The sequence below is a fragment of the Poromitra crassiceps genome, assembly GCF_964638095.1.
Source record: "Poromitra crassiceps genome assembly, chromosome: 10".
NCBI lineage: Eukaryota > Metazoa > Chordata > Actinopteri > Beryciformes > Melamphaidae > Poromitra > Poromitra crassiceps.
The window spans coordinates 660,232-670,588 of record NC_139631.1 but is presented as its reverse complement, the minus strand read 5'-3'; the positions used below and the strand labels follow the sequence as shown (position 1 = coordinate 670,588).

At 45.6% G+C, this 10,357-nt stretch overlaps 1 pseudogene across 1 annotated transcript; it reads right to left on the bottom strand.

Moving 5' to 3' along the window:
- Positions 1 to 6,545: 6,545 nt before the first annotated feature.
- Positions 6,546 to 9,125, bottom strand: LOC310783257 (elongation factor 2b pseudogene; annotated as a pseudogene). The gene has a single exon. The product of its transcript is annotated as an elongation factor 2b pseudogene (transcript).
- Positions 9,126 to 10,357: the final 1,232 nt, after the last annotated feature.

Below are 10,357 nucleotides of genomic sequence, written 5' to 3'. Positions count from 1 at the left end.
CCCTGCAATGATGCATGACTCTAATCGATCTATCACTGGGTAATTGACTCCCTCCCTTTACATCAAGTTAGTCGGCTGAAGGACACCAGAGGTTTTTTGGCTCCTGGTCCATGCCAAGGTCTTCTCTGCATTCCCACTGGAAGACGGATGGACAGGCTGACATGGACTAATTTAGACCTGCTGTCCCGGTGGGGCAACAGCGCCATCTGGCGGCGGCACAGGGATGCTGCACATACCCAGGCATTCATCTGTCATCTTGATCGACTATATCAGGAGATGGAAAGCTGCCTTCTGAAGTGATCTTATTGTCAGAGAGGGAAGTCATTTGGTAGATGAATGCACATTCATTTGTGTCAAAGGGGGTTTTGGGAGTGGTTTTTGCTCAGCAGCGGCACCTGAGATGAGTCATTTTTCTTTTATTATAGCATCATGCCCATTTCTTCGCCCTGTCTTGACTTTATACAGGGTTCCCACTGGTCCTTGCAATCCTTGAAAGTTTTTGAATTTGAAAAAAAAAATCAAGGCATTGGAAGTTTTTGAAAATAGTCATAGGCATGGGTCATTGAAACTGTTGGAATTTCTAGTTTTGTGCAAGAATAGAAATTGAGATTTCTTTTAACTTGTAACGTGTAGCAGCACAGTTGAGAAGTGTTGACCCATTCAAATCGATCTCTTTTTAATTGTCTGTGAGCTTCTCTTTCATTATAAAAATTCTCAGTGTTGTAACAGTAATTAACCTTGATCCTTGTATCAAACTATACCATGTTGGGAACTTGAATATGATCAAATTTGGGCCTGGAAAGTCCTTTAATTTGATGTTTAAGAAGGTGTGGGAACCCTGTTAAAACGGTTGTAACTAGGAGTGTCTATTATGTGACTGTGCTGTGTGTGCACGCACACAGCTAAACTGCTGCACCTCTAAGGCAAAGAGGGTAGGGGTTCTGGGTGTTGGTGGAGAGCTTTCTACTGAGTGTGTGAGGGGTGTGAAGCCTCAGCCCCTGTCTGTCCCTGGCAGACGGGCATAGTGAAGACGGCTTAACACAAGAACAATGGGGTCCTTTGACCAAAACGACGCCCCCAAGACATGTGGCCTCCTGTCACCGTGGCAACCCCCCATGGGACAGGGAGCGGGCTGACAGCTGGAGAGGAGGACTTACAAAAATGGAGTCCATTTCTTTGCACTGAAGCTCCCCTGCACTACTCTATCATTCCCTCTCCTCCTCTGAACTGGGCCCGCGTGTGTGGCTTCCATTTCACTTTACAGCTTCATGTGATTGACCTTATGGGTTTGACTCGCCACCCATAGGCCATCTAACTCCTCCACACAAAGAGAGTTATAGACACGGGGCAATAAATCAAGTGGTTATAGCCTCATGTTCCTCCCAGTAATAACGGAGAGCATTGATCTCATTGATAAATATTACGGTCCAGCTACAAGATTTCACACTCACTGTAGGCTTGGATTTTACGCCTCGTTCCAAAGAGGATGAGCGCACTCTGCACAGACACAAAGCGCTGTAATACGTCATTTGTACCTTTAGATTTAGTGACTTTCCTCTTTCAATTAGTTAATTAGCAGCTGAATGGTATTAAGTTGTCTTTTCTGTGCTGGCTGCTGTGAGCCGTCTATTATAGATGCACAGAGGAGCGCTCTCTAAGCCCTGCAGAGCTCTCCTATGGAGCTAAAGGCAGCAGGAGGAGGGCAACAAACAAAGGCAGACCCTCTAGCCCAGTGCTTCTCAAAGTGGGGTCCGGGGACCCCCAGGGGTACTTGACGGGTTGCAGCAAAAGGCTAATGATTTTCACTATAATTCCTTCCATAATAAGTAACATGATGACAGAATGTATGACACTGTAAATAAAACATCTAAAAGCAAACGTCTTATCAGATGGGGGACGCTGTGGTCCGTGGTCTATTTAGTGTCCATTTAGGCGTCCTTGACGTGAAAAGGTTTGAGAGCCACTCCTCTAGCTTGCGCTCCGTTTGGTTTGCTGTCCCCCAGTGTGTCTGCATGCTGTGGCTGGCCAAGACCTGCTTCACACAGGTGCCTCTGCATGCAGAAGGTAGGCCCCCTCATGCTGCTGCACAACAAGACCTGCTTCACACAGGTGCCCCTGCATGCAGCAGGTAGGCCCCCTCATGCTGCACAACAAGACCTGCTTCACACAGGTTCCTCTGCATGCAGCAGGTAGGCCCCCTCATGCTGCACAACAAGACCTGCTTCACACAGGTGCCTCTGCATGCAGCAGGTAGGCCCCCTCATGCTGCTGCACAACAAGACCTGCTTCACACAGGTGCCTCTGCATGCAGCAGGTAGGCCCCCTCATGCTGCACAACAAGACCTGCTTCACACAGGTTCCTCTGCATGCAGCAGGTAGGCCCCCTCATGCTGCACAACAAGGGGCTACAATTGACTTGTTTCTCTTTTTTGCTGTTCAACAGCTCTGTCATAAAAGGCTATATCTCATTTTGGGGGGGGGGGGGGGGGGCAATCTGTAGTTTGTATTTTGACCACCCCCCCTCAATGACCACCAGGGGTCATTGAGGGGGTTCCAGGGGCGTCCCAACACACTTATAACCTTACATTTGACAATTATTTCATTTACAAGAAATTAACACAATTATAGAGCATAGAAGAGTGACTGTTTTGATCATAGTTTAGAAACTATGTCCAGAATGAAACTTTGTCCAGAATACCATGTATTGAAAGTAGACACTCTACTTTCAATACATGGTATTCTGGACAAAGTCATGTCTACAATGAAAATATTCTCAGATTTGGGTCCAAGAGATGAAATCTCATCAGATGGGGGTCCTTGGCTCTACTATGTAGCGGTAGCCTATAGTTAGGGGTTGAGAATCACTGCCGTCTTGAAGCAGTCTTACTCTCAGCATACAGTATATCTGGATTGCATTGTTTCATCTCAGGATTTTTGAGCAAATATATTGACCCAACAGTGCCAGGATCACAACCCATTTTGGAGTTTTCGCAAGTGCAAGATCAAGTGCTATTTTCATGGAGAGGGCTTAAACCTCGTTCTAGCATGAGGAAATGTATTGAACCCCCATACCCATTCTCACTGGGGCCTCAAATGCAGCAAAATATTCCTGCATGGTACTGGTAACTAAGACACTTTGGATCAATGTAAACCAGGTTGCTTATATCAAATCTTCTTTGTTGATACTACTAAAAGGGCCATAGACGTTCAGCAGATGTTTCGATTATGGATCTATAACTCACATAAGAAGACTATGATAATGATGTGTATATTTTCTACCATTTTAAGAAGACAAATGATAATGTGACAGGTCTGAGCAATCTAACACCATATGGAGGCATCTCAGTGAAGGACTCCATCTTGAACATACTGGTGCTGGGTGGGTAGTGTATTTGACTGCACCTACACCACCCAGAAGGCGGCCTGCCATGGCAAGTGGCCAACAAGACCAAAATACGCTTTGCTTGGTTTTGCCACGACTTGAAGCATGACTACCAGGCTGTTCACAGTGAGCTGAGCTTCCTGGAGAGAAGCTGTTTAGAAGTGAGCATCTTCAGTGAATATTCAGTTGACTGTTGCAACAACTAGCTATATATTTATTTTACAAAATACATTCATCCTTTGAAAAATATGTGACTGGTGAAGATTCAACTACCATAGGCCTACAAGAGATCAAAACAGATTACAGTACAATAGGTGAGTATAAATGGAAGACAATGGGCTATAACTCTTTTACAAATACACTGAATGACTTTTCATTGTCTGTTACTAAACTATATTTTACAAATAATCTCAATCATGTTCACTAATCCTCAAATTACATTTCAACCATGTTAATGTGTCACATTGTCTTTCAATTATATGCACGCCCTTTACATTGTTGTTTACATTGTTCAACCAAGGTGGTATGTGGTTAGCCTAGGTAAACCCAGCCCCCACGTGACCTGCTCTCTCAGTTCCCAGTCACTAGGTGACTGAGAACAGGTCTGAGAGCAGGTCACGTGGGGGATGGGTTTACCCAGGCTAGTATGTGGTCACATAACTGTGATACATATTTTGAGCATTTTTTAAATATTAGCTTAAAACTGTTTTTGTTTTATTACTTTGCATTAGTTAAGGTTAACTAGGCTATGTACAATACATTTTCAGTTCTGCCCACACATTACAATACAAGTGGCCCCTAGTAGTGTGATTAGTAGTAATGTGATTGATTGAATGATTGATTGATATCTTTATTGATTCAATAAATACATGATTGTGCATGACAATACAGGAAACAATATTGATAAAAAGGAATTAAACACAATAAAGCCCAAGGGCTTGTTTCCAGGGCTTGTGAAGGTATTTTCTAAATATTAAAATAAAATAAACAAAATAACAAGGTGATAAGTAGCATGTATACCACATTGGGGCCGTAATCAGAATCAGAAACACTTATTTGCCAAGTACAGAATTTGTGACATTATGCAGAGAGAGAGAGTGACAACTTCCAGGGTTTCACAGTGACACACATGGTAAAGGCATGACAGTGTAACTCACTGCACTTAACTCTTGGCGTTAAGACCAGCAAATACCATGGCTGCCTAACAAGCTTTAGCTCTCTGCAAACAGTGCCATGGTAAAGGGACTTGCAACTGGGCAACCTATTCAAAACTACATCAATGACTTGTTTACTCCACACATGTACGTAGCCTACTTTACCCTATCCTGTTGTTCACACTAGGTACATATACAGTATACATATCTATCTTGCATTCCATATCCAATATTTATAAAGTACTGTTAATACTATATAATACTTATACTGCAGATACAATATTACTCTATCAATCTTGCATCGAAGAGTTCATGTGCAAAAACTGGTAAATGCCATTCTTAAAATAAAGAACATTGAAATGAATGAGGACACAGAAATCAATCACCACAACAACTTCTGCACTTTCCTCCAGGCTCTCATGCTGCTCTTCAGGTACAGACACTGGGCACATATGGTCACTTTCCTCCAGGCTCTCATGTTGCTCTTCAGGTACAGACACTGGGCACATAGGGTCACTTTCCTCCAGGCTCTCATGCTGCTCTTCAGGTACAGACACTGGGCACATAGGGTCACTTTCCTCTAGGCTCTCATGCTGCTCTTCAGGTACAGGCACTGGGCACATAGGGTCACTTTCCTCTAGGCTCTCATGCTGCTCTTCAGGTACAGACACTGGGCACATAGGGTCACTTTCCTCTAGGCTCTCATGCTGCTCTTCAGGTACAGGCACTGGGCACATAGGGTCACTTTCCTCTAGGCTCTCATGCTGCTCTTCAGGTACAGACACTGGGCACATAGGGTCACTTTCCTCTAGGCTCTCATGCTGCTCTTCAGGTACAGGCACTGGGCACATAGGGTCACTTTCCTCTCGGCTCTCATGCTGCAAATATATCATTTTCCAATGGCTTCTGTGTGCTCTAGGCTTGTGCAAAAAGGTCATTTTACTCTGAAAAATGGTCGCCGGAAGTGCTTATTGTTGCTCACAGCACAGAGGTGCTGACAGAAAACAATAAATAGATTAATATTGTGGACAGAGGATGCATCTTCCCTTGATCTGATGGCACAGATCTCAGCTAAAACTATGAAGAAGCAGCAAATGAAAGGTATGATATTGCCCCCCCCCCCCCCCACTAGAAGCTATATGAAAATTTCAAATCACGATTATAGGGACCAAAATTATAATATTGAAAACTCAGACCCAAAAAGGGATTGATACACTCACTGAAATCATTTCTCCAAGGCTGCGCTGCGCGTCTGCATCTCAGAGACGGTGGCTGATGGAGAGTATTTACGATGTTTTTCAAAACGTACGGTTATCGTAAGGAATTTGATCACGGTTATCATTAAAACCGGTTATCGTTTCATCCACCCCCCCACCCCAAGCTACATATCTCAAGAGTGTTTTGGACAGCTTCTCATGCTTCAATGATGACCACATGCGCAGATAGTTTTTCTTATTGAAACATCTTCTCAAGGCAGAAAAATGTATGATTTGTTCAATTAGGTGACCAATCAATCAAGTTAGCTACAGTAACACATTTTTGTAGGAATTTATTTCACAATGTATTCACTTTCCTATTAAATAGAAAGAGACAAACGCTCAGGTGTAATGCTTTACGGACAATCTTAACAAGTTAGCTAATAGTTATCATTAGGTAATTAGGGCAATTAATCGCAGCTAATTACGTAATTAAAAAAATTCAGCTCTGTTAAGTCACCCACAGGGGGTGCCCTTTGCACTGCCTGAAAGATTAAGCCTGATTCGCTCATAAAATGGCATAGCTGTGGCCGAACACAATTCTGCTCACTCTCTCTCACACACACAGACACACAATTCACATTCTTATTGTAAGATTAATTCATGGTTTATAATTTTTGTAACTGTTTATTTATTATTTCAATCCTGTTGGCAAACATTAGTGCTCATGGTGTTCTGTACAGTCCTGTCCCACAATGTGGAGGGAAATTGATGGAAGGAGAGGAATGAGAAGAGGCAAGTGGGAGCCAGGTTTTACAACTTGTCCAGGTAGTTGTCCAGAGCAGGGATGCCTTCTTTGAGCCCCTTGCGTTTGCGTATCTCGGCGACAATCTGGGCAGGCTTGCTTGAAGCTTCATTTGGGTCTCCCTTGAGCACCTCCCAGTGGTCAAACACACACTGTGGGAAGGCCTGGCCACCAGTGTTGGAACGCAGGTCAGCCGTGAAACCGAATGACTCGGTGACAGGCAGGTAGGCCTTGACAATGAACATGGGTGTTCCTCTGACACGTGTTGGTTCCTCAAACACGTGTCCACGCTTCCTGTTCAACACACCGTAGATCTTTCCCACCACTTGCTCAGGACACTGGATCTCCACCAGGTAGATGGGCTCCATGAGTCTGGGCTCAGCGGTGAGCTGGCAGGCATACAGCACTCTGCGGACTGTGGGCATGATCTGGCCATCACCGCGGTGGATAGAGTCCGCATGCAGCGTCACGTCATGGATGTCGAAGCGAACGGCACGCATGTTCTCTTCACAGAGGGCACCCTCCTTGCTTGCCCACTGGAAGCCCCTCACAACCTTGTCCTTGATCTCGTTAAGGTACTGCACTCCCTTGGTCACATCCACCAACAGGTTGGGGCCAGCTCCATCAGGTCCGAAGGACCAGATCTTACGGGCCTCTGTGACATCCCACTCGTACTTGTCGGCCAGATAACGAGCACGTTCTTTGAGCTCCTGACGATCGGTGACCTCACCCGTCTCGATGTCCTCTGCCAGGCCGTCTGGGAAGGGACGGGCCTTCATGAACAGGCGGTTGTGCTTGTTGGGGGACTTTGACAGACACATTACACTTGACACTTCACTCACAGTCTCTCTGTAGGACACCACAGGGTCAGATTTCTTAAGTGGAATGCATGCGTATTCATCCTCCAGATCCTTCAGGCAGATCTCCAGATGCAGCTCTCCAGCTCCAGCAATGATGTGCTGTCCAGACTCCTCAATAAAACACTGCACCATAGGATCGGATTTAGACAGACGTTTTAAGCCCTCCACCAGCTTGGGCAGGTCAGCAGGGTTTTGGGCCTCCACAGCCACTCTCACCACAGGGCTGACACTAAACTTCATCACCCTCATGTTGTGTGCATGCTCGAAGGTGGTGATGGTTCCTGTCTTGACAAGGTACTGGTCCACTCCAACCAAACCCACAATGTTACCACATGGCACATCCTTAATGGGCTCGGTGTGAGGGCCCATCATCAGAATGGTCCTCTGAATGACTTTGAGGTAGAGGTGCTCTTTCTTTCCAGGGGTGTAGTTTGGTCCCATAATGCGGACTTTCAGGCCAGTTGAGACATTGCCAGAGAACACGCGTCCAAAAGCATAAAAACGACCCTTGTCACTGGTGGGCACCATCTTTGAGATGTACATCATCAAGGGGGCCTTGGGGTCACAGTTCTTGATACCCATGGCAGCCTCATCATCTCCAGGTCCTTCATAAAGCAGCTCACAGCGGTACTTCTGGGCAGTGACAGGCGAAGGCAGGTGAATGGTGATCATTTGCAGCAGAGCTTCTCCGGCAGGCAGCCAGCGACGCATCACAGCCTTCAGCAGCGGCTTGCCCTTCTTCTCCTTGTCTGCAGTATCCAGCTTGATATCCCACTTCTCAATCAGTTTGGCGGTCTCCTCCTTCTTGGAGTCCATGATGGCATTAAACACCATGAAGATGGGCTTCAGAATGAGTTGGCAAAAGGTATGGGGCAGTTTACTGCCATCAGGTCGATTAGCAGTCTTGCTGAACTTCTTAGTATCTGGGTCAAAAAACCAGTCACCCCACAGCTTCTTCATCATGTCTTCCACCTTCTTGCTGCGCTGGTCTGGTGACATGTTGGAGTTACCCTTGGCAGCGAACTTGGCTGTATACATCTCAGCAAATTGCTTGAGAGTGAAGGCCCAGCCGTGGAGTCCAGAACCGAAGCAAACTGTACCAACGACTGGGTCAATCATGATGTTGCCCATGGGTCCACCCTCATCCTCTCCATATGTGGAGATGATGACGTTGACATTCTCAACAATGCGCTGGAAGGTCTTGTAGAGCTCTTCAGGCTCATGATGCAACTCCAGCAAGGCACGGTCCATCTTGTTCATCATCAGCACAGGCTTGATACGCTCAGCAATGGCCTGACGCAGCACTGTCTCTGTCTGCACACACACACCAGACACGCAGTCCACCACGACCAGGGCTCCGTCAGTGACACGGAGAGCAGCAGTCACTTCTGAGGAGAAGTCAACGTGGCCTGGGGTATCGATCAGGTTGATCAAGAAACCGGCCCCATCTTTGGGTTGTTTGATGAAAGCCAAGTCGTTCTCACTCAGCTCATAGTACAGAGAGATGGCTGTAGACTTGATGGTAATGCAGCGCTCCTGCTCGTCTTTGCGCGTGTCTGTGAAACGGGTCTCTCCAGCATGAGCTGAGGCAATGATCCCAGCCTTCAGCAGCAGCGAGTCTGTCAGGGTTGACTTTCCGTGGTCTACGTGCGCAATCACAGATATGTTACGGATGTTGGCCTTCTTGTCCATGATGCCACGGATTTGGTCTACAGTAAAGTTCACCATTTTGACAGATGGTCTTGTAGAGACACTGCTCAACTAATGAGGTAATAGGCAGGGAAGAGCCACCGGTCCTACTTATAGCCTCTGCGGAGAAGGATTTATGACATCACTGATGACATCATCAATGATGTCACAACGCTGATGTCTGATGTCACAATTGACATCACGGAAGGGAATAATCAGTGATTTATGACATCACTGATGACATCATCAGTGGGACCAAAATTTAAACAGAGAGAGAACAGAGAAACGTACTTGGCTGTTTCCATTGTAAATGGATTGTGAAATTCTAAGAAATACTAAACACTTTTCCCACTTTTTTCTGCTGAAAATCAATGTATATGGGAATTTAGTAGTGTTGTTGACTAATCCAGGTCAAAATCCTGACATTTAGTGTAAATCTGAGGAATTCTTCAAAAGAGTAATAAAACCCAACTAAATGTTTGGTGAAGTCTGATACCTAATGGTGAAAAGCAGTGCTCTGAACTTGGGCCTCCTGGGCTCCATCCGAATAGTCACTACTCCTAACTCCTTTTCCTACCTTTTCCTTGACCTCCCCGGAAGTAAAACACACAATGTTTCTCCCCTCCCCACGTAGGCTACATTAAGCTCCTCCTACTTGCTAACAAATTAATGTTTCGGTCACCAGTGGCGTATTGACCCCAGAGAAGCTTAATAATGTAGCCTACGTGGGGCAAAATACAAAACAAAACACTGCATGTTTTACTTCCGGTGAAGTTTTTTTTGTTTTTTAATATCACAAATTTGTGATTTATTTGATTTGATTTCATTGATTTCATTTTTTATTTATTTTCAGAGGCTGCGGCAGACTCCGTTTTAAAGCCAGAGTGAAGTTTCTGGTATCATATGAAACTAGAAGATCTAAGGAATCGATTTGTACCAACCCTGTCATGCTAGTTTGTCAGGAAGGTATCTAAATAACACTCCAAACTTAGGCTACATTTTGGTGAGGGGAAAAAAACTGGGTGGGTCCTGTGTGAGAAGTGACCTGATGAAGATCTGCAGTGGCTGGCTGGATCCTGTCTGAGAAATGGACCAGGCTGACATGTGTCAGCCATGATAAATGAGCAGGTGTTTGGGTCGGTGTTAAGTAAATGGAGTCATTATTGATGACCTTAGAGCTCTCTGTGTGTTGCCAGTATCAGTGATGAGTTCCAGGCCCTGCGGGGATGTTGTGATCCGCGGGGGTCAGGGAAGGACCCGTCGCCCGGGGG